The sequence below is a fragment of the Scyliorhinus canicula genome, chromosome 20 (genome assembly GCF_902713615.1).
Source record: "Scyliorhinus canicula chromosome 20, sScyCan1.1, whole genome shotgun sequence".
Classification (NCBI taxonomy): domain Eukaryota; kingdom Metazoa; phylum Chordata; class Chondrichthyes; order Carcharhiniformes; family Scyliorhinidae; genus Scyliorhinus; species Scyliorhinus canicula.
Genome location: NC_052165.1, coordinates 67,420,437 through 67,447,943, shown reverse-complemented (window position 1 = coordinate 67,447,943; position 27,507 = coordinate 67,420,437). Strand labels below are relative to the sequence as shown.

The window sequence follows — 27,507 nt, the reverse complement described above, 5'->3', positions numbered from 1 at the left end:
ATAAAACAGCTGGTTAACAAAATTGAAGTTCTTGGTCAGTGTCCAATTGGACAAAGAATTGGTTTAAGGACAGAGAGTAGTGAGTGATGGCAGATGTTTGTTTCGAGGACTTTGGGGGGGGGGGGTTGGTAGGAACTGTTGTTCCTTAAGAATCAGCACTGGGACCACTGCTTTATTTGTTTTACACAAATTACTTGCGTCTTGCAGTGTAAAGTAAAATATCAAAATTTGCCTATGATAGTGAACTAGGAGGAGTGACAAACAGCGAGGATTGTACAAATTCCTGCAATGGAACATAGATGGCAGATAAAAATTAATACAGAGGAGAGTGAGGTAATGCCTTTTGGCATAAAGGATAGAGAGATATTATTGACTTCATGGCACAATTCTAAAGAGTGCGGGCACAGGGGGACCTGGGACTGCATTGCATCGATCTTTGAAGGTGGCAGGACATGTTAAGCGAGTGGTTAGTAGCAAGGATCTTGGGCTTCAAAACTCGAGGTATTGAGTACAAGAGCAGGGAACATAGAACATAAAACAGTACAGCACAGAACAGGCCCAAGTTATGCTGAACTTTTATAAATCTCTGGTTAGGCGCTAGCTAGAGTATTAAGCCCAGTTATGATCACCACACTTCAGGAAAGATGAGACGATCTTTGAAAGGGCGCAGAGGAGATTTACTATAATCCAGGGATGAGGATTTTAGTTACAAGGTTAACTGGGAAAGGCTGAGGTTGTTTTCCTGGAGCAAAGGAGGCTGAGGGGAAATCTGAGGTATACAAGATTATGACAGGCTTAGATGAGGTAGACAAGAAATAACTTCCCGTCAGCTGACCATACAAGGCACAGTGGATACAGATTTAAGATTTTGGGCAGGAGATGCAATGGAAATGTGAGAAGCATATTTTTTTACACAGCGAGTGGTAATGACCTGGAACCTACTGCCCACTAAGGTGCTGGAAGCAGAAACGATCAATGATTTCAAAAGGCTATTGAATGGGGACTTGAAGGAAATAAACTTGCAGGGCTCCAGGGATTGAGCGGGAGTGTGACTGACTGGATTGCTGTGCATGCAGAGCCAGCATAGACTTGATGGGCTGAATGGGCTCATAATTCACTATGACTCTAAAAGTTTAATGGAAGAATAAGAAGCTGAAATAAGGAAATTGAGAAACACAAACTCAGTTGAAAGTTCATGCTGTTTGCAACAGACCTAAATGAAAGTTTGCATTAGTAAACTTGCACTGTTTGTTAAAGTAATTTCAGTTTATATAATTCAGATAGATTATACACAATTTAAACATTTATTTTTAAAGTTATAAATACTGTATTTTTGGCGGTGCCAGTACCATTGCAGTAATATTTTAATCTCCATGATATGATGTAAGGTAATACCAGATTCAGTCCTTGAGCGTGAAGACTTTATGGTATGAATTGAGTTCGTTTTTTCTGCTTGGTTTTATGGAAGAACGAGGCTCAGGGGTTTAATTGCACTTCACTCAGCTTGCACCTATTTGGTTGAAGTTTAAGCTGCACTCTTTTATTTTTAATATCTCAATCTATTCGTGTCAGAACTTCATCTGTGAAAATGAAATGAAATGAAAATCGTTTATTGTCACGAGTAGGCTTCAAATGAAATTACTGTGAAAAGCCCCTAGTCGCCACATTCCGGCACCTGTTCGGGGAGACTGGCACGATGATCACTTATTTAAATTCCTAAGGAAGCTGTTGCGCACATGAGCGTTTACCTGGTCTTTTGGGGTGTTTGAAAAGGAAAAAGGTGAGTCTTTATTAAGTCTGCACAAATTGATGATGGATGTTCCACGTGAGTCTGGAGAAGTCAGTGTCTTGATCTCTTACAGTAAAAATAAAAGTTGATCATCTAAATTTATGGCAGCTGCTATTAATTCCTATATGATCCACTACCTTGAAAGGCCAACTATAAACTTAATTGTCCCACAATCTTGGTTATACTACGGATCTTTCCGACCCTGTGCAAAACACGTGTGCAGAGACAGGGTTGATGAAAATGAAAATCGCTTATTGTCACAAGTAGGCTTCAAATGAAGTTACTGTGAAAAGCCCCTAGTCGCCACATTCGGGCGCCTGTTCGGGGAGGCTGGTACGGTTGATGTGCTAACCACTGTCTGTAGCCGGAAGTGCCAAGTAGCTGATCTATCTCAGCCTTCTCTGGAGATGCCCAACATCACAGATGCAAGGGGTACTGCAACAGCTATGGCACTTGACATTCTGGCTGTAGTCATGAAGGTGTATACTCCAGGTTGAGTCATGCCTCTAGTTGAACTGTTCCAGTACGGGTACCACACTGGAATGTACCTTACAATTTTGAAAATTGCCCAAGTATGTCCTGTCCACCGCAAACAGGACAAATCAATTCTGGCTAATTGCTCACTTATCAGTCTGCTCTCATTATCGTCATTGTAATGGAGGTATCTTTTGTACTATCAAACACTGCTAACCCATCAATGACCAGCTCACTGATATCCAGTTCACTTCCAGACATCATTATCTCTCCAAATTTGCTCCAAACCTAGTTGAAAGAACTGAATTCAACAGGTGAGGATGAGTGACTACTCTTGGCAATAAGGCAGCATTTGACCCAGTACAGAATCAGGAGCTCTGGCAAAATTTAAGTCACAGGAATTCGGGGCTAAACCTTCCATTGGTTGAAGTCACACCTTGCACAAAGGAAGGTGTTTGTAATTATTTGAGATCAATATCTCAGCCCAAGGACATTGCTGCAGGAGTTCATCAGGGCAGCGTCCTTGGACCAACCATTTTCAGCCGCTTCATCAATGATCTTCCCTCTATCATAAGGTGGAGATGTTCAGCCCTATTTGCAGCTCCCCAGATACTGAACAGTCCTTGCCTACATGCAGCAAGACTTGGACAATGAGACAATCGCAACAGCTTTGGACTGAGAATTAACATTCATGCCACACAAGTACCACGCAGTGACAATCTCTGATAAAAGAGAGTCAAACCATCTTCGTTTGCCATACCATCGCTGAATTCGTCACCATCAAGAACTTCCTCGGGCGGAATCGGTAATGGGGGCAAGTGGAAGTTGATTGTTGACCAGAAACTTAATTAGACCAATCACTGGCGACAAGAGCAGTTCACAGGCTGGAATTCTGCAGTGAGTATCTTAATTCCTGATTACCAAGGCCTGGCCATCATCTACAAGCCATAGGCCAGCAGTGTGATGCCTGGATGAGTGCAGCTGCAACAACACTAATGAGGTTTGACACCATCCAGAACAAAGCAGCCTGCTCCATTTGTACCCCATCCATCACCGGCGCATTTTATGTGCCATCTACAAGGTGCACTGCAGTAACACACCAAGGCCCCTTCGACAGAATCTTCCAAACCCACAACCTCTCCTACTCACAAGTACAAAGGCAGCAGGTGTAAGGAAATGCCATCTCCTTCAAGGCACACAGCATCCTGACCACTCCGGTATGCTTCATCCGATGTTGGTGTCTATGTATTTACATTGTGTACCTTGTGTTGCTCTATTATGTATTTTCTTTTCTTTTCATGTACTAAATGATCTGTTTGAGCTGCTCGCGGAAATATACTTTTCACTGACCTCTGTATATTTGACAATAAACAAGTCCAATCCAACTGTTCCTTCATAATCGCGGAGTCAGAATCCTGGAACTCCCTACTTAACAGCACTGTGGATGTACTTAGACGACACGTAGTGGAACGGTTCAGAGAGGTAGCTCACCGCCACCTTCGTCAAGTGGAATTAGGATTGGAAATAAATGTTGACCGTGTCAATGATACCCTTATCCCATGAACTAATTAAAATTAAACTTTGGTGATTCACTTTTTGTTAGGTATGTCCAGACGGGGCAGCACGGTGGCCTAGTGGTTAGCACAACCGCCTCACGGCGCTGAGGTCCCAGGTTCGATCCCGGCTCTGGGTCACTGTCCGTGTGGAGTTTGCACATTCTCCCCGTGTCTGCGTGGGTTTCACCCCCACAACCCAAAAATGTGCAGAGTAGGTGGATTGGCCATGCTAAATTGCCCCTTAATTGGAAAAAATAATTGGGTAATCTAAATTTATAAAAAAAAAAAAAAAAAAAGGTATGTCCAGACCATACATGGTGAAAGAAGTTATGGTTCTACACCAATACTGTCTGCATGGGTTTCCAGTTTTCTAGCAAATCCTGTGCTTATGGTTACAGATAATCTTTGATTTTTTTAACAGTAGCCCATTGATTTGAACACGCAACCTTCTGATTTGGTCAGGCACGCTACCGTTGCGCCACTAGCTCAACTACAGTAGTCCATTGATGACCTCAAATTCAGTTTCTTTCCATGTCAATTTCTCCTCCACTGCAGTGATCCCTCCACTCGTTATTCAACCCTGTGAACTCTTGCGAATGCGTCTGTTCCATAATAATAATAGCTTATTGTCACAAGTAGGCTTCAATGAAGTTACTGTGAAAAGCCCCTAATCGCCACATTCCGGCACCTGTTCGGGGAGGCTGGTACGGGAATTGAACCCGCGCTGCTGGCCTTGTTCTGCATTAGAACAAAGAACAAAGAAAAGTACAGCACAGGAATTGGCCCTTCGGCCCTCCAAGCCTGCGCAGACCATGCTGCCCATCTAAACTAAAATCTTCTACACTTCCGGGGTCCGTATCCCTCTACTCTCATCCTATTCATGTATTTGTCAAGATGCCCCTTAAACGTCACTATTATCCCTGCTTCCACCACCTCCTCCGGCAGCGGGTTCCAGACACCCACTACCCTCTGTGAAAAAAACTTGCCTTGTACATCTCCTCTAAACCTTGCCCCTCGCACCTTAAACCTATTCCCCCTAGTAATTGACCCGTCTACCCCGGGATAAAGTCTCTAACTAGCCACTCTGTCTATGCCTCTCATAATCTTGTAGACTTCTATCAGGTCGCCCCTCAACCTTCTTCGTTCCAGTGAGAACAAACCGAGTTTATTCAACCTCTCTTCGTAGTTAATGCCCTCGATACCAGGCAACATCCTGGTAAATCTCTTCTGCACCCTCTCTAAAGCCTCCACATCCTTCTGGTAGTGTGGCGACCAGAATTGAACACGATACTCCAAGTGTGGTCTAACTAAGGTTCTATACAGCTGCAACATACATGACTTACCAAGTTTTATACTCAATGCCCCGGCGTCTCCACCTGTGTTGCCCCTTTCAGTGACCTGTGGACCTGTGCACCAAGATCTCTCTGACTGTCAATACACTTGAGGGTTCTACCATTCACTGTATATTCCCTACTTGTATTAGACCTTCCAAGCCATCTGCCCCAGTCCCATGTCACCTGTATCCCCAAGTATCTAAAGCTTTCTCCTACCAGCCTGAACGGCAACCCCCTCAGCCTACTCTTCTGCCCTCTCGCCTGAATTACGAACAACTCGCTCTTAGCCATGTTCAATTTAGAACATAGAACACTACAGCGCAGTACGGGCCCTTCGGCCCTCGATGTTGCGCCGACCTGTGAAACCATCTGAAGCCTATCTGACCTACACTATTCCATTTTCATCCATATGTCTATCCAGTGACCACTTAAATGCCCTTAAAGTTGGCGAGTCTACTACTGTTGCAGGCAGAGCGTTCCACACCCCTACTACTCTCTGAGTAAAGAAACTGCCTCTGACATCTGTCCTATATCTACTACCCCTCAATTTAAAGCTATGTCCCCTCGTGTTGGTCATCACCATCCGAGGAAAGAGACTCTCACTGTCCACCCTATCTAACCCTCTGACTATCTTATATGTCTCTATTAAGTCACCTCTCAGCCTTCTCCTCTCTAACGAAAACAACCTCAAGTCCCTGAGCCTTTCCTCGTAAGACCTTCCCTCCATACCAGGCAACATCCTAGTAAATCTCCTCTGACCCCTTTCCAAAGCTTCCACATCCTTCCTATAATGTGGTGACCAGAACTGCACGCAGTACTCCAGGAGCAGCCGCACTGATAAAGGCTAGCACACCATATGCCGCCTTAACAGCCCTATTAACCTGGGTGGCAACTATCATCCTGAAAACCGGCCAAATTCCCTCAGGATTTCCATGATGCCGTCCATCCCTGCCATTGGATCCGCTACATATAACAGCAGGTCATTCGCGTATAACGACTTTATGTTCCACCACCCCCCCCCCCCCCACACCGGACCAGCCCTTTCTAGTCCTTTGAAGCTCTCAGAGCAATTGCCAGCGGCTCTATGGCCAGCGCAAACAGCAGTGGGGAGAGAGGGCAGCCCTGTCTTGTCCCGCAGTGTAGTCTTAAGTAAACTGATGTCGTTCTGTTCGTCCTTACACTAGCGTCTGGGGCCTGGTATAACAGCCTAACCCAGTCAATGAACCCCTCCCCGAACCCAAACCTTCCCAGCGCCTCCCACAGATGGTCCCGCTCGATCCGGTCGAAAGACTTTTCCGCATCCATGGCTACCTCTCTGCTCTCCCGGGGCATCATGATCACATTAACCAGCCATCTTAGATTGACCTACCTTGCCTACCCTTTACAAACCCGGTTTTGTCCTCTGCAATTATGTCTGGTACACAGTCCTCAATTCTAGTCACCAAGATCTTGGCCAGTAACTTAGCGTCTGCGTTGATCAAAGAGATCGGCTTATAAGACCCACAGGCCTCCGGGTCTTTATCCCGTTTCTGAATAAGCGAAATAGTGGCCTGCGACATTGTCGGGGGTAGGACCCCTCTGTCTCTTGCCTCATTAAAAACCCTGACCAGCACCGGCCCCACTATCTCGGCAAACTTTTTGTAAAACCCCACCGGTACCCAGCGGACATGGGGCTTTACCCGACTGCATGACCTTCAGGCCCCTCAGTACCTTTTCGATCCCAAACAGGGCCCCCAGTCCGTCTATCTACCCCCTACCCACTCTTGGGAAGGTCAGTCCGGTCCAGGAATCGCCTCATCCCCTCCGGTCCCCTGGGGGGTTCCGAAGTGTACAGCTCACTATAAAAGTCCCTAAACACCTTGTTCAGTCCTGCCGGGTCCCCCACCAGATTTCCCTCCCCATCCCCTATCCTTCCTATCTCCCTAGCCGTTTCTCTCTTCCTTAGTTGTTGCGCGAGCATTCTGCTGGCCTTCTCCCCATGCTCATATATCCCGCCTTTCGCCTTTCTAAGCTGCTCGACAGCCTTGCCTGTCGTCAGCACTCCGAACTCGGCCTGCAGCCTCTGTCGTTTCCTGAGTAACTCTGGACTCGGGGACTCCGCGTAGCTCCTGTCCGTCCGTAAAATTTCCTGAACCAGTCGGTCTGTTTCTGCCCTGTCTGTCCTGCGCCTATGGGCCCGGATTGAGATCAGCTCCCCTCTCACCACTGCCTTCAGTGCCTCCGAGAGCACCGCTGCTGAGACTTCTCCGGTATCATTTACCTACAGCTAATTCTGCATGCATTTCCTGAGTCTCTCACACACCGCCTTGTCCGCAAGCAATCCAACTTCCAATCTCCATTGTGGGCGCTGGAAGCTATCCTTACAAATCCGTAGGTCTACCCAGTGCGGCACATGGTCCGGTATGGTAATTGCCGAATATTCTGCCGCCACCATCCCGGCCAGCAAGTCCTTGCTCATGACAAAGAAATCAATTTGGGAATATACGTTATGGACGTGGGAGTAGTACGAAAACTCCCTCGCCGACGGCCTGCTAAATCTCCACAGATCAGCTCCCCCCACTCCCCCCAATTTGCTCCATGAACCCTCTCGGTTCCTTTGCCATCGCTGGCAACCTGCCTGTTTTTGAAGACGACCGATCCAGGCTTGGGTCCAGGACTGTGTTAAGGTCCCACCAATGATCAGTTTGCGTGAGTGCAAGTCGGGGATCTTCCCTAGCAACCTCCTGATAAAATCCACATCGTCCCAATTAGAGGCATACACACTGACCAAGACTACTCTCACCCCTTCGACCTTACCCCTAACCATAACAAATCTGCTGCCCCCCGTCCGCAACTGTACCCTCCGCCTCAAATTGAACCCTTTTATTAATCAGGATCACAACCCCCCCCTAGTCTTAGTGTTGAGCAACGAACGAAAGACCTGACTAACCCAGCCCCCCCTCAATGTAACCTGGTCTGCCACTTTCAGGTGCGTCTCCTGCAGCATGACTACGTCCGCCTTCAGAACCCGCAAATGCGCGAACACACGCGCCCTCTTCACTGGCCCATTTAGCCCTCTAACATTCTAGGTGATCAGCCTGGTTGGGGGGCACTTTGCCCCCGCCCCCCCCTCCCCATGCCGATCAGCCACCCCCTCTCCTTGGCCAGCCCCCCAGCCGTGTGTCGCGCTTCCTCTGGCCAGCCTCCTGGCTGGCTCCACCCATGACCTGCCATGTCCAGTTTTCATCCTCGCCAGCAGATCAACTTCCCATCCCTCCCCCCTCCCCCCCACCCCCCCCCCCTCCGCCACCCCCTAGTAACACCATTCTACTACCTAACCGCTGCTCTAGTCTAACTGTATGAATCCCCCCCCACCTGGCTTCCGTTGACTAGCCCATCCAGCTAGCCTGCTGGCTCCCCGCTTCGGCGCCAGCGCATCTCTCTAAAATAGACTTAAAAGTTCTACCATGAGTCCAAGCGTCCTCAGCTCAGAGCCAGCCCTTGCTTCTTAACAAAGTCCATTGCCTCCTCGGGCTCTCATATGTAGCCCACAGTCGCCCCGGAAAAAGTAGCCTGAATTTCACCTTGTTCTTGTACAAAATCTCCTTCATCTGCCTGTAGCCTTCCCTCCTTCTGGTCACCTCAGTGCTCAGGATTTGGTAAACACGCAGGGTGCTATTGTCCCAGGTACCTGTGAAACCGGACCACCATCACTTGTGCGGGACCCCCTTGACGAGGCTGCCTCACCTGCACTCTGTATGCCCTGTCCACCACCGTCGTGCGAGGGAACACCTCGTTCCCCAGCAGCTTCTGAAACATGCCCTCCACATACGCGGAGGCATCAAGCCCCTCAGCCCCCTCCAGGAGGCCAACAATTCTTACATTCTGCCGGCGAGATCTGTTGTCCAGCTCCTCCAGCCTTTCCAGGAGCATTTTTTGCTGATCCCTCAGCCTCCGAATCTCCAAGAATAGGCATTAATAGACCAGGGCATGCAAAATTAATTCACTCTATTTTAATGCCATTCATTTTGCTCGTGTTTTTATATTGGCATTATAAATTAAGCCCAAATATTACATAGTTTTTGTTACAAAAGGTAATTCCAACAAGTGCTTTTCTGGTTGATATTCTTTAATCACTTGAATTTTTCTTTTCTGTTTATCTTTTTTCCCCCACTCGGCCTTTCCTCCCCGATTCTGTTTTTATTATTTTTTGCTTTGTATTTTTCTCTCAACAGCCTACCTTATTGTGGGGACTAATGCACCTGTTGAGTTTTCTTTGGCTTCACTGCTGTGTTAATTTAAAAAACTATTACTGCTCAAGTGAATACCAAGAACGCAATGTCTCCCTGACACTTTTTGTTTCTCTTGCACTCCAACCAGAGAAAGCAGAATAATAGTCTTTAGAGCTACAGTGTAGGCATGAGATCCTGGTCCCTCCATACAGGTAGGTTGCCTCATGCTTAGAGCGAGTAAGAGGCCAGAGGCAATTCCATGAATACCTTGGATGACATAGTTAAGTTTTTTTTGTCACTTTTTCGTAAAGTGACCTTGTTTTTTGCAGTCAATTTTCATTTCATTCATAGATTGAGGCCTCATCAGATTACTTTGTCACTTTCCCGTGTATAGCTGTTAAAATGTTTGCAATTTTCTGTTCTGCATTATGTTCTTTTACTTTTTGGTTCACAGTGTCATTGAGTGGTTAAGTCGAATCAACATTCTGAATAAACGTTGTGACTTCCGTAACGTTATTATACCGCGCGGGTACTAATATTTATAAATTGTATTGCCAATAGAATCATTAGTGAACTGCATCCCATTATTTGCATTGCTTTCTGATGTGTTGTAATTACTAACCGGATTTAAACACTTGCTTTATTTTAGACCTTATCATAATTTGAAAACCCGTAACAACAATTTGCATTTGCTCAGCCCTTTTAACAGAGCAAAATAATGCAGTGTTTTGTTTAGTCATTGAAGTAAATTAACTTTAACCAGCTGGTAGTCATGAAACCTGGTTGAATTGTAGTCTTTAGATCTGGCGACTTATGATGTTTAAAATACTGGATCTGACTGCTGACTGTGACTCATGCAATTTCCCCAATATAATTTAACTCAATTTTAATATTATTTCACATGTCATAATCATGTGATACTGTTGATCTTATTTCTGAATGTACACAATAATGGTAACGCTGCTAAACATCGGTTCACTGTCTAGGATATGATCTTAAAAGGAAGATTGCCTTTTACATTTCCTCACTGGAGTCCTTCATGTCACATGATGTCATTAAAAGACCCCTCCATGGCCCCGTATATCTCTCGCTTTGATGTAAGAGTTAATTCTTACTTGTCATCAGCGCAGTTGACTTCTGATGATGGCTTCGCCCTGGACTAGCCCTGAATGAGACTTGATTCTGTTTCTGAAAATATCATTGTACACATCTAAGCTGTATGTACGCAATGGACTGTTAGGTGGGTGTCAGAGCTGCCGCCTGGACCATACTTCTCATTTGGACAAATTAACTATGCAGACTTATCCAGGTTTCCTCTCAATAGAAAGGCCGAGACCTTAATTGATGCTACCCCAGGAGGGGTTGAGCAGCTTCACCTTGGGATAAGAGGAAATTCTTTGTTACCTCTAATACTGCAGTCTTTCAATGGCAACAGTGGCAAACTACCATTGTATCATTCCAGAGATTCCCTTTCAAGAATTGTGCCATCTGTGTATCTAGCACTACAGGATATCACAGCTCTTGGAGTTTAGCAGTGATAGCAGCATATCTGCATGTGGAAGGACCACGCATTTATCCATACCTGTAACAGCTTTGTATCAAGATGGAATTCGGAGCGTTTGCTGCTGACAGTCTTTGCTTTCAAACAGTTGGTACAAGTTCCAGATGGAAACTTCCTTCCCTTTGCATAACAATTAAATTCTAGACTGTGTGGGATTGTTCTTTGTTTTAAAAAGAAGCAGGTGATCTCCCTTTGACAAGCTTTTAGATGCAGAAATTGAGCAGAATATCCTATCAAAGTAACATACGAGTAACAGGGGCCTCAAGATGTTGTATCACAGGTTAGTGCTTCATCTACAACAGCTGATAATGAATGGAGTGGTAGGACCAATGTTTGAACACGTATGGAGTCGCTCACTACCACATAATAATTATAACGATAACTATAATTGTCATGTTCTGAAATGAGTGGTGCTATAATTCAGAATACTTCAAAAATGTAACTACTTTTGAAATACATTGAATCTTGTTATGTAGGCAAATATGGCAGCCATTCCCACATTAGCAATATTCCATAAAATTTACAGTGCAGAAGGAGGCCATTCAACCCATCGAGTCTGCACCGATCCTTGGAAAGAGCCCCTGACTTAAGCCCACACCTCCACCCTATCCCTGTAACCCCACCTAACCTTTTTGGACACGAAGGGCAATTTAGCATGGCCAATTCACCTAACCCGCACATCTTTGGACTGTTGAGAGGAAACCGGAGCACCCGGAGAAAACCCACGCAGACATGGGGAGGATGTGCACACTTCGCACAGACAGTAACCCATGCCAGGAATCGAACCTGGGACCCTGGAGCTGTGAGTCAACTGTGCTAATTACTGTGCTACCTTGCCGCCCATAATGTGGTAAACTGGGTAAAGTATGATGATCCTCTTACACAGGAGCATACTAGTGTCTCATAGAAACATAGCAAGTAGGTGCAGGAGTAGGCCATTTGGCCCATTGAGCCTGCACCACCATACAATGTGATCATGTCTGATCATCCAAATTCAGTATCTCACTCCCGCTTTCTCTGACCAGATGCTCATCAGGAAAAAGAGAAGCCGCTACTGCACAGCAGAGACTACAGAACTTACTTACTTCATGACCCATTTCTATTTAACTATAGGAATATCAGCATTGGAATGAAACCTATTTTACTTGAATAATGTTACACGATTAGAGTTCATAGTCGGATAGTTAGCGAGATGCTCTTTCGTAAATCCATGCTTATTTTCTGTGGAGGGTTTATTTTAAGAATTTTCACAGAAAATGTTAGCAAACAAGTACAGCAAACAATTGGGAATGCAAATGGCATGTTGGCCGTTAAAGAATTGCGACAATTGTACGGAGCTTTGGTGAGACTACATTTGGTGTACTCTGCACTGTTTTGACCTCCATGTTTAAGAAAAGATTTACTGCATGGGAGGCATTACAGTGAAGATTCACTAGGTCCCTCGTACAAAAGGGTTGATCTGTGATGATAGGCTGAATAAATTGGGTCTATATTCTCTGGAATTCAGAAGAATGAGAGGTAATCTCATTGAAATATTCAGGGTAGACGTTGCTTTCCCTGGTTGGGGTATTAAGAACACAGGGCCAAAGTCTCGGGATAAAAGGTCAGCACGGTGGCGCAGTGGTTAGTGCTGCTGTCTCACGGAGCTGAGGTCTCAGGTTTGATCCCGGCTCTGGGTCACTGTCTGTGTGGAGTTTGCACATTCTCCCCGTGTTTGCGTTAGTTACACCTACACAACCCAAAAGATGTGCAGGGTAGATGAAATTGCCCGCTAAATTGCCGCTTAATTGGAAAAATGAATTGGGTACTCTAAATTTTTAAAAAGTCTCGGGATAAGGGGCTGATCATTTAGCACTTGAGGTGAGGAGAAATTTTGTTACTCAAAGGGTTGTAAATCTTTGGAATTCTCTACCCCAGAACCCCAGAGGGTTGTGGACGTGACATTATTGAATATATTTAAGTGTGAGATAGACCGATGTTTGGATTCTCAGGGAATCAAGGGATATGGGGCGTCAGGCGGGGAAGTGGAATTGAAGCTCAAGATCAACCATGATCGTACAGAAAGGTTGATCAGGCTGTATGGTCTGCACTTGCTACTATTATCTTCTTACAAAATAAGGCAACAATGGTACAATAATGGCGATATAAACCATGTATTATGGGTAGCTGAAATTGATGGGTGTTAAAAAAAAAACATGGTTGAAGGAATTGGTCATTAAATATAAGTAAAACATGCAGGTAAGCAGAACCAGCACAAGGACGATTCGCACCTGGGTTTAGACCATATGACCATAAGACATAGGAGCAGAATTAGGCCATTCGGCCCATTGGGTCAGCTCCACCAATTAAATCATGGTTGATATGTTCCTGCCTTCTCTCCATAACCTCTGTTCCCCTTATTAATCAAGAACCTATCTATCTCTGTCTTAAAGATACTCAGTGACTTGGCCTCTACAGCCTTCTGCGGCAAAGAGTTCCACAGATTCACCACCCTCAGGCTGAAGAAATTGCTCATCATCTCAATTTTAAAGGATCATCCCTTCAGTCTGAGGCTGTGCGCTCTGGTTTTAGTTTCTCTTACTAGTGGGAACATCCTCTCCACATTCCCTCTATCTAGGCATTTATTGGATGGCACGGTAGCACAGTGTTTAGCACTGTTGCTTCACAGCTCCAGGGTCCCAGGTTCGAATCCCGGCATGTCCAAAATGGTCAGGTGGGGTTACTGGGTTAAGGGGATAGGATGGAGCTGTGGGCTTAGATGGGGTGTTCTTTCCAAGGGCCGGTGCAGACTCGATGGGCCAAACGGCCTCCTTCTATGATCCTATGATTCTAGCCCTCTCAGTATTTTGTAAGTTTCAATTAGATCACCCCCCTCGTCCTTCTAAACTAAATCGAGTACAGACCCAGAGTCCTCAACCTGTCCTTATATAACAAACTCTTCATTCCAGGGATCATTTTTGTGAACCTCCTCTGGACCCTCCCCAAGGTCAGCACACCCTTTCTTAGATATGGGGCCCAAAATCATCCATAATGTTCCAAATGGGGTCTGACCAGAGCCTTATGCAGCCTCAGAAGTATATCCCTCTTAACATGAATGCTAACATTGTATTTGTCTTCCTAACTGCCGAATGAACCTGCACGTTAACCGTAGGAGAATCCTGATTAATATATATACTGTCAGCACTTTATGAATGCAGGATGTAAATTATTTGTCAGCAGAAAACCTGTTTCTTCCTGGCCAGTGGGGCTCAATGGTCAGAATTTTGGCGCCTTAACATTATTTCTACACTTAATCGGGAAAAATTAATAAAAAGACAAATCAGTGACTGTTCAGGGAGCTGTTGGGATCCCACAGTGAGGGAGGTTACAGCTACAATGAGAGGAAGAGCTGTTAAAACCAATGGAATTGTTTAGGAGATGTCTTTGGAGGGTTCAGAGGATGCAGTAAACCTATTTGGTTTTGATCAGCTGGAAGAAAGGAATGTATACTAACGCTCATTGATTAAAAAGGGAAAAGAAACTTCACGCAGTGAAAGAAAAAGCATTCAATGAGCAAGAAACTTGGTCAGTACTGGATTAATGGTACCGTGACAAGAGAAACTGAAAAATTGGAGGAATATAGTTAACTACCACACTTTGCAAAATCCTAAATGCTCGAATTTTATCATCTTCTCATCAAAAGTTTAAGAAATATTTAAGTAAATGTTTTTTTTCCTGACTAAGAGAAGCCTTACTCCTTATTGATGGTGTTAATAGTATTTTGCTGTTTGTTGTATGTGTCTGAACACATGATTCTTCCTTTTTATTTTAAGGAGGCTCCTTACTTTTGTCATGAAGAAAAGGTCTGCTAGAAACAATGGGTGCTAAAAAATGGTTATGGCCCATTTTCAGATGCTTTGATTTCCTACCTGTCTGCCCCATGTTATTGAGGCAGGCAACATGCAAACTTGGTATTGCCTCCTCATGTGCCTGACTCGGTTCAAATGTGGCCTGCTCTGTTGGCTGCCTGAGTATTCAGTAGGAGATTGAGCAGCTTCTGCTGATAGCGTGATAGTATACTGGCAGTTTTCTGTTCCTAAAGGTAGTCTGTCCCTCCTAAAGGGAAGCTGCACTGAACGACGGAAGGTTGTTTTCTAAACAAAAAGAGGAACCTCAGGTCAGAAAGAGAACTACTGGGTTCACGACTACGGTGTTGGAGACCTCAGTGATTAAAGTGGAGAGAAGGAGGGTGGCCATGTTTTCGTGGAGTGGGGCCGCTCTCCAACCAGAATGGTAGTTAGCTAGCGAGGTTAGTGCAAGAGGTCTGGCTCCAAAGACCTAATAGCAATACAGTGTAATGACCTCACAGGGGTTGTAAAGGTCTGTGAAGGCATCTTCACATGGCATCTCATATCCACTGCACCACTGTTTCATGCTGCTAAATGCACCACTCCCCATCATTCACCCGGCAGCACTTCTAGCACTCAGGATAAGTCTGACATCTAGATAATCCACCTCCCCTTCACCGACATTCCAGTGGTGCCAACCTCACATCCACCTCTCGCCGCCTCCACATTGATCCAGCTGTTCAGCTGTGGCAAGCACATCACCAAAACACAGTGCCCACAATCACTCACCCTCTGCTTTCTCTCTCTTTCTTTCAGGACAAGGTGGTATACAATAGAAGGGTGCAGAACAGAACCAGCGGGGAACAAGGATGCCTGCAGCCCCTGAGCCCTATGGAAGAGATGGTTCTCTGTACCATGGGGCCGACTGCAACAAAGCCTATGGCATCTGACATCATTGAGAACATTGAGGATGATGGTATGTTCCTGCCTGCTGGGCCTGTCAACTCCCAGCACATCCTCATCCTGCTATCTGGCATGATGCGCAAACTGCTGATGGTGTGATCATGGACCTCTTGCTTTTCAGCTCACAACCCACTCTCCTCATCTCAACCTTCTGCTTTCTGATTTTCTGCTTTCTGACACCCGAGAGCTGCTGCATGGCCAGCCACAGCACACCCAGAAGTGAGAGAGAGCAGGAGAGAGAGAGAGAAAACAGCATCGCTGTATTAATGAGGAGGCCCTGCCCTGTTGCTTTATCTGACACTCGCAGCCACTAGTTCCGATACTGACACTGCACATATCTTAGAAGTTTTGAGTGGGTTCTATACATGGTGCACTGCAGCCAGATTAGGAGAAAGGCTGGTTTGTTGTGTGCCAGCTCCCTGAGGGCTGAGGTCGTAGATGAGTTCTGCTGCAGGGATCTGAGGTGGTGTGGACTTTGGGGTAGCATACAGGAGAAAGCTGATGAGGATTTATTTTGAGAGGCCTTCTGCATTGCCTGTCCTGCCAAGTATTTCATTATCTCTTGCCAAGGGGCATGCTGGAGTCCAGCCTCTACTTGGCAGATGGCACCTTACAGAGCTTTTCCCTCTCCTCTTCCCTCTACTCCATCTCCCTGTCATGTTGCATACCCAGAAAGACTGCAAATGCAGCCCCCATTACAGTTGCAGCCTTTATGCAAACAGATCACCCAATCCTCTATGAACCCGGTGAGGCTGCAGCAATGCTGTGTCAAATCCAGCAAGTCATCAAAATATTCTACAGCATCTTTAGAGTCTTTCCAATTTCAGTTATTTAAAACTGGGTACTCACAAAAAATTATCCTGATTAAAAATGTTAATTTTATGATAAACATAGTTGCAGATTTCAGCAGTTTGCCACTCTTAAATTTGTCAAAGAATAACATTTTGTGTAATTAAAAAAAAAAAAATTGTATTCTATAACGCTGTCTGATTGTGTTTTTTTGTCCAAGATTTCACACATGAACCTGATTTTGAGCAGAAACTTGAGAAAACAAACCACTTTTGAAATGTAGCAGCATGTGCACTCGGGTCACCGATTGCACACAAAGGAAAATCTCTTCTTTCAATTTCTGCTCTTTTTCTGGATAAAAGAAATGGTTTTATTTCCATTTTTGGGCACTCGATCAATGCACTGATCAGCTGACCATGCTGGTGGTGAACAGTTCCTGCCTCATTTACATCTGACAGGGAACCTGCCAAATCAAGCGCAGGCTCATCCTGGCCTTGCCTAATATCCATAAGCATGGTAATCCAGCTAGGGGTTACTGCTAACGATTAGGAGTGGGGAACTCTGAACAATTTTCGCCAAGCCTTGTTCAAACGGAAATCCTAGCATCCCAATTCTTGCCCTGGCTGAGTTTAGCTAACTCCGTGTAGAACCAGAGACTTTTCCACCTGGCCATACCGGAGGCGATTTATCCACTGAGTTGCTGAGAGATCGTCCCGGCATTTACGTGTGGTTTTTACCCACTTCTATGAAAAACATTGATGCAGTGACTTCTTTATTTTTACGTAGTTTAACATTTGGGTGATGTGGTTATTCTCTTAAAGTAATCATCTCAAACAGGCATCCTCCTGCGCTCTGCCTTATCGGCTTTTAAGGCAGCCGCTATGTTAAAAGCAGGCTGGCAGCGAATTTCTGTTATCTTCCAGCAAGGGAGCTCCACTTGTTAAAAAACATCTCACCAAATCTACTCACTAATTGAAGGAAGGGGAATTTCCAGTCATTACTTTGCAGTCGAGAGACTTTCGAATTTATTCACCATAAGAGTGAATTTAATCATCGATGTTGAGCAGTTATCTAATTTTGCTAGAAACCTGTGTTATCCTGTTAACAAAAGCAAATTGAAATTATCAGTGTAGTGAATAGTTATTTGGTTGATGATGTGTTTGGTTGATTGTCTATTAATTGTGTTTTAATTGTATACAGGTAGGGACATTAGCATTACCGTGCAACCCGAGAAATAGAAACTGAAACTGTTGAGTTAGGATGAATATGCACGTAATGCTTGGAAAAGTGTGTAATGATTTGCTCCAGGAGTTCTATCCTTCACCAGCTGACTTTCTGGAAAATAACACGTTTGACCTCACAAATAGAGTACTTCTGCATAGGTCATCATTAGCTCCATAAGGGTGCATGGTGGTGCAGTGGTTAGCACTGCTGCTGCACAGCGCCAAGGACCCGGGTTTGATCCCGGCCCTGGGCCACTGTCCGTGTGGAGTTTGCACATTCTCCCCGTGTCTGCATGGGTCTCAACTCCACACCCAAAGATGTGCAGGGTAGGTGGATTGGCCACGCTAAATTGCTCCGTAATTGAAAAAATAAATACATTGGGTACTTTAAATTTATTTTAAAAAATGATTTGCTCAGTTAATGAAATTAGTACCCAAACAATGTGAATACTGTTTTCTCATTCTTGACTATAGCATCCAAAAATCTCCCACTTCAAATGCTGACCACCCATCCTGAAACAAGCATATGTAACTTTAACAGCCAATATTCATTGTACATTGTATTTATTTCACACATACTTTCAATATAAACAGGATTGCCGGATGTGCACTTAGTGACAGATTTGGCCTCTCTGCCCACAATCAAATGTCTAACACCAACCACAAAATGGATGTGGCGTGTCCCCTTGTCATTGCCAGCTATGAAAGTGAAGAGTTTATAACTTTGCAGGAATCAATAAATTCTACAGGAATTTTACTTATTAAATCTAAATCACAATAGTGGCCGATCTTGCCAAACTAGAATGTACAGCTTTGACAAATGGTTGTCAGATTTTGGGTGTTTATAAAGCCTATCTGAAGTCAAGAAGTTGAAGTATGGAGTCTCAATTTGCAAGGAAGTATCAGGATCTAATTTCTTAACACACTGGTTGAATTTCCAGCGCGTTGCGATTCATGTCCAAACTGGATACTGGCAAGGCATTTTTTTTCAGACAGTTGTTGAAAAGTCAACAATCTTGTGCATCACGGATACTAATTCCTCCCTCTGAACAGAATTTCATGACTTTATTACTGCGATGTTGGTAAATGTTCGATACTGTGTGTACTCATTTCTTCATAACAAAGTGATGACATGTGCTGCAGGAGGTTGTGGATATTTGCCATTGATATAGGTTGGTTTCTTTGCCAACAATATTACATTGTGCGCTTGAATTTGGACAACCCTCAGAGTTTGGATATTGCATTCATGGAATAGGAATATCAGATTAACTAGCAATTTTGTGATAAAAAAACTAACAGTGGGAAAGAGTTTTGAAACCAGTTTAGACAAAGTTTGTTGACAACTGTTGAGAGTCCATTCGCTGAGTGGGGTGGGGGGGGGGGGGGGGGGTGGGGGGGGGGGGGGGGGTTGAATCTATCTTGGTGGGCTTGAGTTCCTGTGTAATATTTCTAATACTAGACTGTTACTTGAAAAGGAGCAATGTGCTGGTTTATGGGGAGAAGGAAAGAAAATAGAACTAGACGCCATACGGACAGCTGGTGCAGGCATGATGGAACAAATGGCCACCTCTGCACTGAAATAATTCTGTGATTTTGAATACAGATGAATAGAGTAGAGGAAATACCAGATGCATGGGAACACCACCACCTGCAAGTTCCCCTCCAAGCCCCACACCATCCAACCTGCAGCAATGTTGTTGCTCCTTTAGTGTTGCTGGGTCAGAATCCTCAAAATCCCTTTGACTGTGAATATTCTTACACCACATGGACTCCAGTGGTTTAAGAAGACGGCTCAACATCACCTTCTCGAGGGCAATTGGGAATGGGCAATTAAATGCCGGCCTAGCCAAATTCTTCAGCTGAGGAAGGAGCAGTGCTCCGAAAGCTAGTGTTTGAAATAAACCTGTTAGACTTTAATGTGGTGTTGTAAGACTTCTTACTGTGCTCACCCCAGTCCAACGCCGGCATCTCCACGTCATGGCTTTTATAGTGAGCGATTGAATAAAATAAATCCACCCAAACAACAGTACATTATACAGCCACTTGAGTCTCAAAACACTGTTAACTCCTTTCTGGGAAGGACAGTGACTATTGAAATTTGGAATGCCCATTGGATTCAAGTAACTGCTCCTTCTAATCTATTCACTTTATGCTGATACTGATAAGCAAGCAGACACATAATTTCATTCCAAGTGATGAGTTATCAGTGATCAGCATTCCACATCTTGAAAATAATCTCTTTTAGGATTCTGGCAAATCAACATTTATTGTCCAACCATACTTGCACTTAGAAAATTATGGTGTTGGGCTGCCTTGAGCAGTTACTGTTTTTACATCTTTTGCCTGATTTGCTAGGGATGACAGATTTCCTTCACTGGAGGGCTTAAACTTGTGGTAATTTTTCATAGAATTTGTATAATCCTTACAAGCAGAAGGAGGCTATTTGGCCCATCGAGTCAGCACCTATCCTCTCTACCTAAGCCCACTCCCCCACCCTGTCCTTGTAACCACATGCATTGTTCATGGCCAATCCACCTAACCTGCACATCTTTGGACTGTGGGAGGAAACTGGAGCATCCGAGGAAACCCACACACACATGGGGAGAATCTGCAAATTACACAGTCACCCAAGGCCGGAATCGAACCCTGATCCCTGGCGCTGTGAGGCGGCAGTGTGAATCCGCAAGTAACAATATTTACCAAATTCAGTCCCACAACTTGATTGGATTTGAACTTGTGATCTCTGTGTTGCCTGTGCAATACTTTAACCACAAGATTGCTGTACCCACCATTGATAAGTAAAGACCCTTGATTAGTCAGCTTGTTATTTATTTGACCAGTTCAGATAGATTTTCCTATTTAGATGACTTGCCAGAAAATAATTTTAAGAACAAAGAGGACCGAGGATGAGTTAATAATGAGACTACACCCAGGAATGGTATAAAAATACACATTCTCCTCCCAGCAATGCTGAAATATGATCCAGTTCCTCCTGGGAATCCAGTACCCGTATCTTCAAATATTAGCTACAGCCTGTTGCATTTAACATCTTCCGAATGTTCTAATCCCTTTGGGTTAGCTTCAGTGAGATAATCTCATGTCGGAAAACCTGGATCTTACTCTTGGCTTAAACCCAATGTACCTCGGCCCAACAAACTCTTCAGCTCAGGTACTGGGAATTATTCTGAAATCATTCTACATGTTCTCTGTGTGGAAAGTCAGTTATCCAACCAGCTGAGTGTGAGGAACAACATATGAGAATTATAGGGTACAGAAGGAATGCACATTGAGCTCTCGACCAAATGCACTGGCTGGAGTTTGTTCATCTCACTGCTGCTTGGTTGCAGTTAGTGGTGAGGTTTAACCACAGTCTTTTCAAGGGAACTTTTCCCTTTTTGATAACGAGCTGCAGTCGAGAGTTCTACAATAAAACACTTTACTTAGCAACTTACTTCTTTGACATAACTTTCTACACTACCTTAGCAATTGATTTGATTTGCTTCGATTTGATAGAAATATTTTTGATAGTGAAATGGAAAAATTGCTGCAAGTTGCTCAAATTTAAAGCTGATCTTTGCAAGGTGAGGGATGTGATAGGTATGGTGTAAGAGAGCTATACTACATTGAAGAAGGCTTTGAGGTCAGTTGTTTGGCTCTGGTTCACACACACATGTTCACTACCAAGGAGCACAGTGGCCAGATTTTGCTTTGACAACTGAAATTATTTTGACTGTTGCTATGGCTATTGGAAAGTGGCAGTTTTAAAATTAAGATCTTCCCTTACTGACTGAGATCCTATTCAGTTTGAGCAGATCTTTATGTAGGTTTTATATGTCAAGTAGAGGGAATTTGCTGAATAGTCTGTGATAAAATGTACTTACTTGCTCACAAAGTTCTTTAATGCCGGAATAACTTCCATAATTGGGCTAGTTCTAAAACCCAATTCTATTCTGTTGTATTTGACCCTGATCATAGTCCTACATGAACCATTAGCACCAAATCCAATAGGTTTTCATCCCTTTGTGACTCACTTAATGCAGGTTGTATGGTAGATGTAACCAAATAGATGTCCCTCAATTCCAAATGGGATTTCAATGTAGCCCTTAATGAGTGTCGGCCTATTGTTTGAAATGCTTTGAACATGTGATTTGAAATGTATTATCTTAAGTATATTTAAGTAGTGTTAGTTTCTGACTGTGAAATTAGTTGTAGATCAGCTTTGTTGTGAGGGTTGTATTGTTTTTCAATTCATCCAACGTTTTTGCCAGATAGTCTTAAATTTCAATTAAACTAGAGCTTGTTGTATCCTGTTTTTATCATTTGGATTAGGATTTAATTGTGTTGATACACACACACAAGATTTTGTACTTTGTGTTCTCTACTTAAGACCTTTATTGAACCTTGTTAATTATTTGTTAAATATACCAGACTTCCAAAGCAATGGCACTATTCGAAACTTGTCCATGGCAGAAAGCTCCCAGGACAATGCTTTAGGAAGGAGAGTGAAACATACCAGGTGACTCAGGGAAAATTCTGGCTTGTCGCCGATCAAGATGAAGAATGCTCATTGAAGAAGATACCAAATACGTGGAGAAGTGAAGTCAAGATGTTGGAGGGAGCATGAAATCTTATAAACAACCCATCTATCCAACCCTTCAAGCACTACCTGCGTCACATGACATTGGCTGGAATTTTCCACAACCCTGTGTGGTGTGTTTTGCAGCGGCAGTCCGCTATTGGCTGGCGACAGGATCTTCCAGTCTTGTCTGCTGCCAGGGAAACCCACAGGGGGGTGGGGGGGGGTTGCCATTGATGGCAGCCAAAGATCCCACCGGAGGGAATGGCCGGAAAATCCAACCGAGAGTGCAGAACGCACATTGGACTTGACAGCCATCGACAAGCATATTGAACTGGAGTGAAAGCAAGTCATCCCTGAACCCAAGGGATTGCATAAGGAGATGAAGATTTTCCGAAGAACTTGGGCAGTGTTCACAAAGAATATTATAATGGCATGGCAAAAATATATTTTCTCACTATTTAATTGATAAATATCCCAAAGACGGTTGAGGGTTCTTGATTTGTTCCATGGCTACCATGTGGACTTCCTTCAACAGGTTTCCATTGATGATATTCATAGGCCAGCCTAGTGGATTACCGTCATGCGTTTCCGAAGCCCTACTATTTAATTTGGCAAAATTGGTTTATTCGACGTAGGATTGCCTTCTCTGAAAATGGGACCACTTTAATATGGCTCCTAAATTTTTTAAAGATGCCTGAATGATGATGAAACACAGATGAGTAATTGTGTAGGATTTATGGGAAACCTAAAGCTTAAGGTCATGGGAATCATATCATAGAATTTACAGTACGGAAGGAGGCCAGTTGGCCTATCGTCTGCACCATCCCTTGGAATCCCTTAAGCCCACGCCTCTACCCTATCCCAGTAACTCACCTAACCTTTTGGACACTAAGGGGCAATTTAGCATGGCCAATCTACCTAACCTGCACATCTTTGGACGGTGGAAGGGAACTGGAGCACCCGGTGGAAACCCACGCAGACAGGGGGAGAAAGTGCAAACTCCACACAGTCGCCTGAGGCTGGAATTTAACCCGGATCCTGGAGCTGTAAGGCCTCCTTCTGCACTGTAAATTCAATGATTCTATGATACAAGGTTTCTGTTAAATCCCGGGATATGGCAGAAGTCTTAAATAATTGCTTTGCATTAGACTTTACTCGTCTGGGTGATGTTTCAGTTGACAGCAATGAATTTTGCACTGTCCATAACCAAAAAAAGAATCAAACCAGAAAGATAAATTCAGTGGTGTCAATTTCTCATGACCTTTTACGGTCTGCCGCCCAGCTTCTCACTGTGCAGTGCCTTGCATGGAAATGTATCCCTAATGTGTTAACGAGAACTTTTGGACAAATTGTTGTCTATTATTTTGTGAGCAATAGCAGTACCTCATAGGTTTCATTGAATACACAGTTGAGAACTGCGAACAAGGCAGTACCAGTTGAGATGTGAACTAGACAAGAAAGTCAGTGCAACCTTGAACTGTATGGTAACAATGTACCTTCATAAAGAACCAGAAGGCTGTTGAACACAATGTTCAGGCACTCGTATGTCTCAACTTGAAAAGTGGCCTGAAAAATACGACTGGTATGGAAATCAAGCTGTTGTGAATTGAACCAGTTTTTGTAAAACGGAAGGTTTCAATGCAACAGGTTTCTGGCTCTTTGCCCGTACTCGTGACTGAGCGACATTGCCCCTTTAAAAAACGTTGAAGTGGGAGTTGAAATATTTGATGTTTCTTTCTGCTTTCTTGCTTTACTCCTGTAGATGGTGCTGTCCTTTCAGAGCGTCACACGACAAGATAGTACAGTGTGTGCAAAAAAAACACAACCTACTGTACAGCACCATCTGCAGGCTTGGCAGTCATAAATTGTTTTTCTGTTCAACTCGGCCCACGCAGTGTTGCCTATAATCTGCGTTTCCATTTGATTGCCGTCATCAAAGGTTGGAAGCGTTCATCAGGTATGACTTTCACTTAGGTTGCTATTTTTCCTGCAGCTGCTTGTTAATGCTATTTTTGTTACTATAAAAGCTTGTCTCGGATGCATTTCTGGGGAATGTTGGGCAACATTGTTAGGAGCCCTCCCTCAATTTGTTTTGGTTTGTGTTTTTTTCGGTTAGGGGGTGGTGCTGAAAGGTATGAATTAATCAGTTACTTGCATCAGTTGCGAGAGGTTTGCCAGTGTGAAACAAATGGCTATTTTCATGTTAGCTTGCTTCAAATTGTCCAGCAGTTGTCCGTAAGGCCCATTTGGAACAAATCAATTCGATAAGAGGCTTTTAGTTACATAAAATGAACAACTTAATAAAGTGTAATAATTGGATTTGTTGAAATAGAAGCCTAGTGCACTTTTAACAGGAGCTATTTTGTTATTGGAGTTTCCATACCTCAGGAATTCCAGGCTCCCCTTAGCATCAGTCATTCTCATGAGAAAAGTGCCGTTGCTCTCTATCTTTCAGCAAATTGAGAATCTCATTATTACCCTAAGGAAAACTTTGTTAGATCTTCTGTGTAAAGGGACTAGCTCCGAGCCACAACTTCTAAATAACACTGATTTTTAATTCCATCTCAGATCGCCACCTTTAAGTTTTCAACCAACAAAAATGAACAAGACTTGCGGCAGTGGCCATGTTTCCTTGAAGAATCCTTTTTGGATTTATTTAATATTTTTTTAAGGTGATTGACAAATGAAGCGTGGGTGACACAATGGAAACTATTTTTATGAAGTATAGATCTGAATTGCACTGCCCGAGTGTGCAGTGGAGGCAGATTTAATTGTTGGTTTTTAAAACCATTGGATCATTCTCTGAAGAGGAAAGATTTTCAAGGTTATGGGGAAAAAGCGGGAGAATGGTGCAATGCTGTGGCAGTAGGCTGGCACAGACACTATGAGTAGAATAGCCTTGCTCTGTGCTGTAACCAGTCTTCTGGGCTGCACATGTTCAGGTTCCTTCTCCCCCAAGTAGCAACCTTAATTTTGAGGGTGGTCGAACTATAGCTTATGCTTTGATTTTATTATAGGACAGGTTGTGGAGGCAGGCCATAAATCAGCATCATCTGGAACGGGGATTGAACCATGCGTGTTGGTGCTATTCTGAACTACACAGAAGTCTAACTAACTGCCCCCCATTCCCCCCCCAACCCGTCCAATTCAGGTTTAATAATGTAAGATAATTCTTGCTTCAGTGCACAGCTCCTTGTTTAGCTTTTAATTTTTTTTTCTCCCCCCAGCACCGACGCAGAAATCTGTAACTCCCCCCAATTGCTGTGGATGGTGGGACAATTGGCACTTTCAAGATTGAGATCAGTAGGTTTTGTTAGACAAGGGTATCAAAGAATAAGGAACCAGGGCGGATAAAGGGAGTTGAGGTAGAGATCTGTCAGTATCTATTTGAATGGCAGAGCAGACTCGAGTGGCTGAATGGCATGCCAGTGTTCTAATATTCCTATGGGATTTTCATTTTGATACTTGGTAATCTTTCTCGTGAGGACGTTCTTCACGGTTATTTTCTAATTTTAGATGTCAATTTCTGAATGACTGAATTGGAGAATACTCTATCCCATTAGTCTGCTCCATCCTGAAATGATTCTAAGATTGTCATGTTATCTCTCTGTGACATGCTGTCTCAGAAATGCAGGTCATCCCATGTTGGAGCTGGAGTAGGCAGGCAGAATTTCCTTGAGCACAGTCCCTTAGAGTCTGAATGGGACCAGACATTTAAAAATAAAAAGTTAAACGCTTTCCTTTGCAAAAATCATTGGTAAAATTAACAGTTTTGTGATAATAATGCACTTGTTCTCACATTTACTTGATCTGGATTGAGACAGAAAAATAACAATATCTTTGTACCATTATTTTAAACAGGGATTGATGGTATGATTGCAGACCAGTAGAGGTGGGAAGATAATTTTTTTTAAATTCAATGGGACAGTATAAATCATCATTTAGAAAGGCACAAATTAATCAAGGACAGCCGGCCTGGATTTGTTAAGAGGTCATGCCTTGCTGATTATTTTGAGGAGCTATGAATCTAATGCACTTGATTAGTCTGCATGCACTTGATTAGTCTGCATGGATTTTAGCAAGGCTTTTGACAAAGTTCCACATAGCAAAACTGCTCAAAAGAGTAGGATCTCATGGAATCCTTGGGCAAGTTGGATCCAAAATGGCTTCCGTGGCAGGAAGCAAAGGTGAATGGTTGACAAGTGTTTGTGTGACTGGAAGGTTATTTCCTGTAGAGTTTCACTGGGTTCATAATTTGGTCCCTTGCTATTCGTGGAATGTATATCAATGACTTATTCTTAAATGTAGGGGGCATGATTAAGAAGTTTGAGGATGATATGAAAATAGGCCTTGTGGTTGATATTAAGGAAGAAAGCTGTGGAGTGCAGGATGATTGATATTAAAGAACTGGACAGTTGTACAGGAAAGAGGAAAATGGAATTGAGTTCAAAGGTCATGCATATGGGCATGGATGGGGGGGCAAACAAGATGAGGAAATACTCAATGATAGGTTTCTGCGATGTGCAGAGGAACGGAGTACAGTACAATGTGTATTGATTCCTACGACGTGCAGTGGAACAGAAGAACTTTGGAGTACAATGTGTATTGATTCCTGAAGGTAGCAGAACAGGTAGATAAGGTGGCGAAAAAGACACATGGAATACATTCCTTTATTAGCTGAGGAATAGATTATAAAAGTGAGGTTATATTTCAACTGTATAAAGCACTAGTTAAACCACTGCTAGAGACTATGCACAATTTTGGTTATCACATTGCAGGAGAGACGTAAAATATCAGGTTGGAGGAGATTTACAGAATGTTTCCAGCACAAAATTTCAATTTTAAGGAAAGGCTGCAAAGGGTGGGACTGTTTGCTTAAGAACAGAAGAGGTTGAACGGAGGTTTTGAGATGTACAAAATTGAGGTATCTAAATAGAGGGAGGGAGGTTAATACTAGGAGATATAGATCTAAAGGATTTGGTGGAAGGATTAGAGGGATGCTGAAAATTATTTTTTTCACCCAGAGGGTGATTGGGGTCTGGAGCTCAATGTCTGAAAGTATTCTAGAGGTCGAAACGCTCATTGCATTTATAAACTAGTTGAATATGCACTCAGAATACTGTAACCTACAGCTCTATGGACCAAGAGCTGGAAATTGGAATGAGGGCGGATAACTCTTTCTCCATTGGCAGAGACACGAT

At 43.7% G+C, this 27,507-nt stretch overlaps 1 protein-coding gene across 11 annotated transcripts in view; it reads left to right on the top strand.

Annotated features, from left to right (window-relative positions):
• Positions 1-27,507, top strand: part of LOC119955200 (ataxin-7-like protein 1) — a 280,989-nt gene that overhangs the window by 55,718 nt on the left and 197,764 nt on the right. For 2 of the 11 annotated variants that reach the window (XM_038781203.1, XM_038781202.1), the window contains exon 1: positions 24,197-24,263. The exons of 7 other annotated variants lie outside the window; for them this stretch is intronic. The gene's annotated coding sequence lies outside the window, so the exon portion shown is untranslated. Of the gene's footprint in view, positions 1-24,156; positions 24,264-27,507 lie in introns of those variants that run through there. 2 more of the 11 variants (XM_038781204.1, XM_038781208.1) reach the window with 2 other exon arrangements.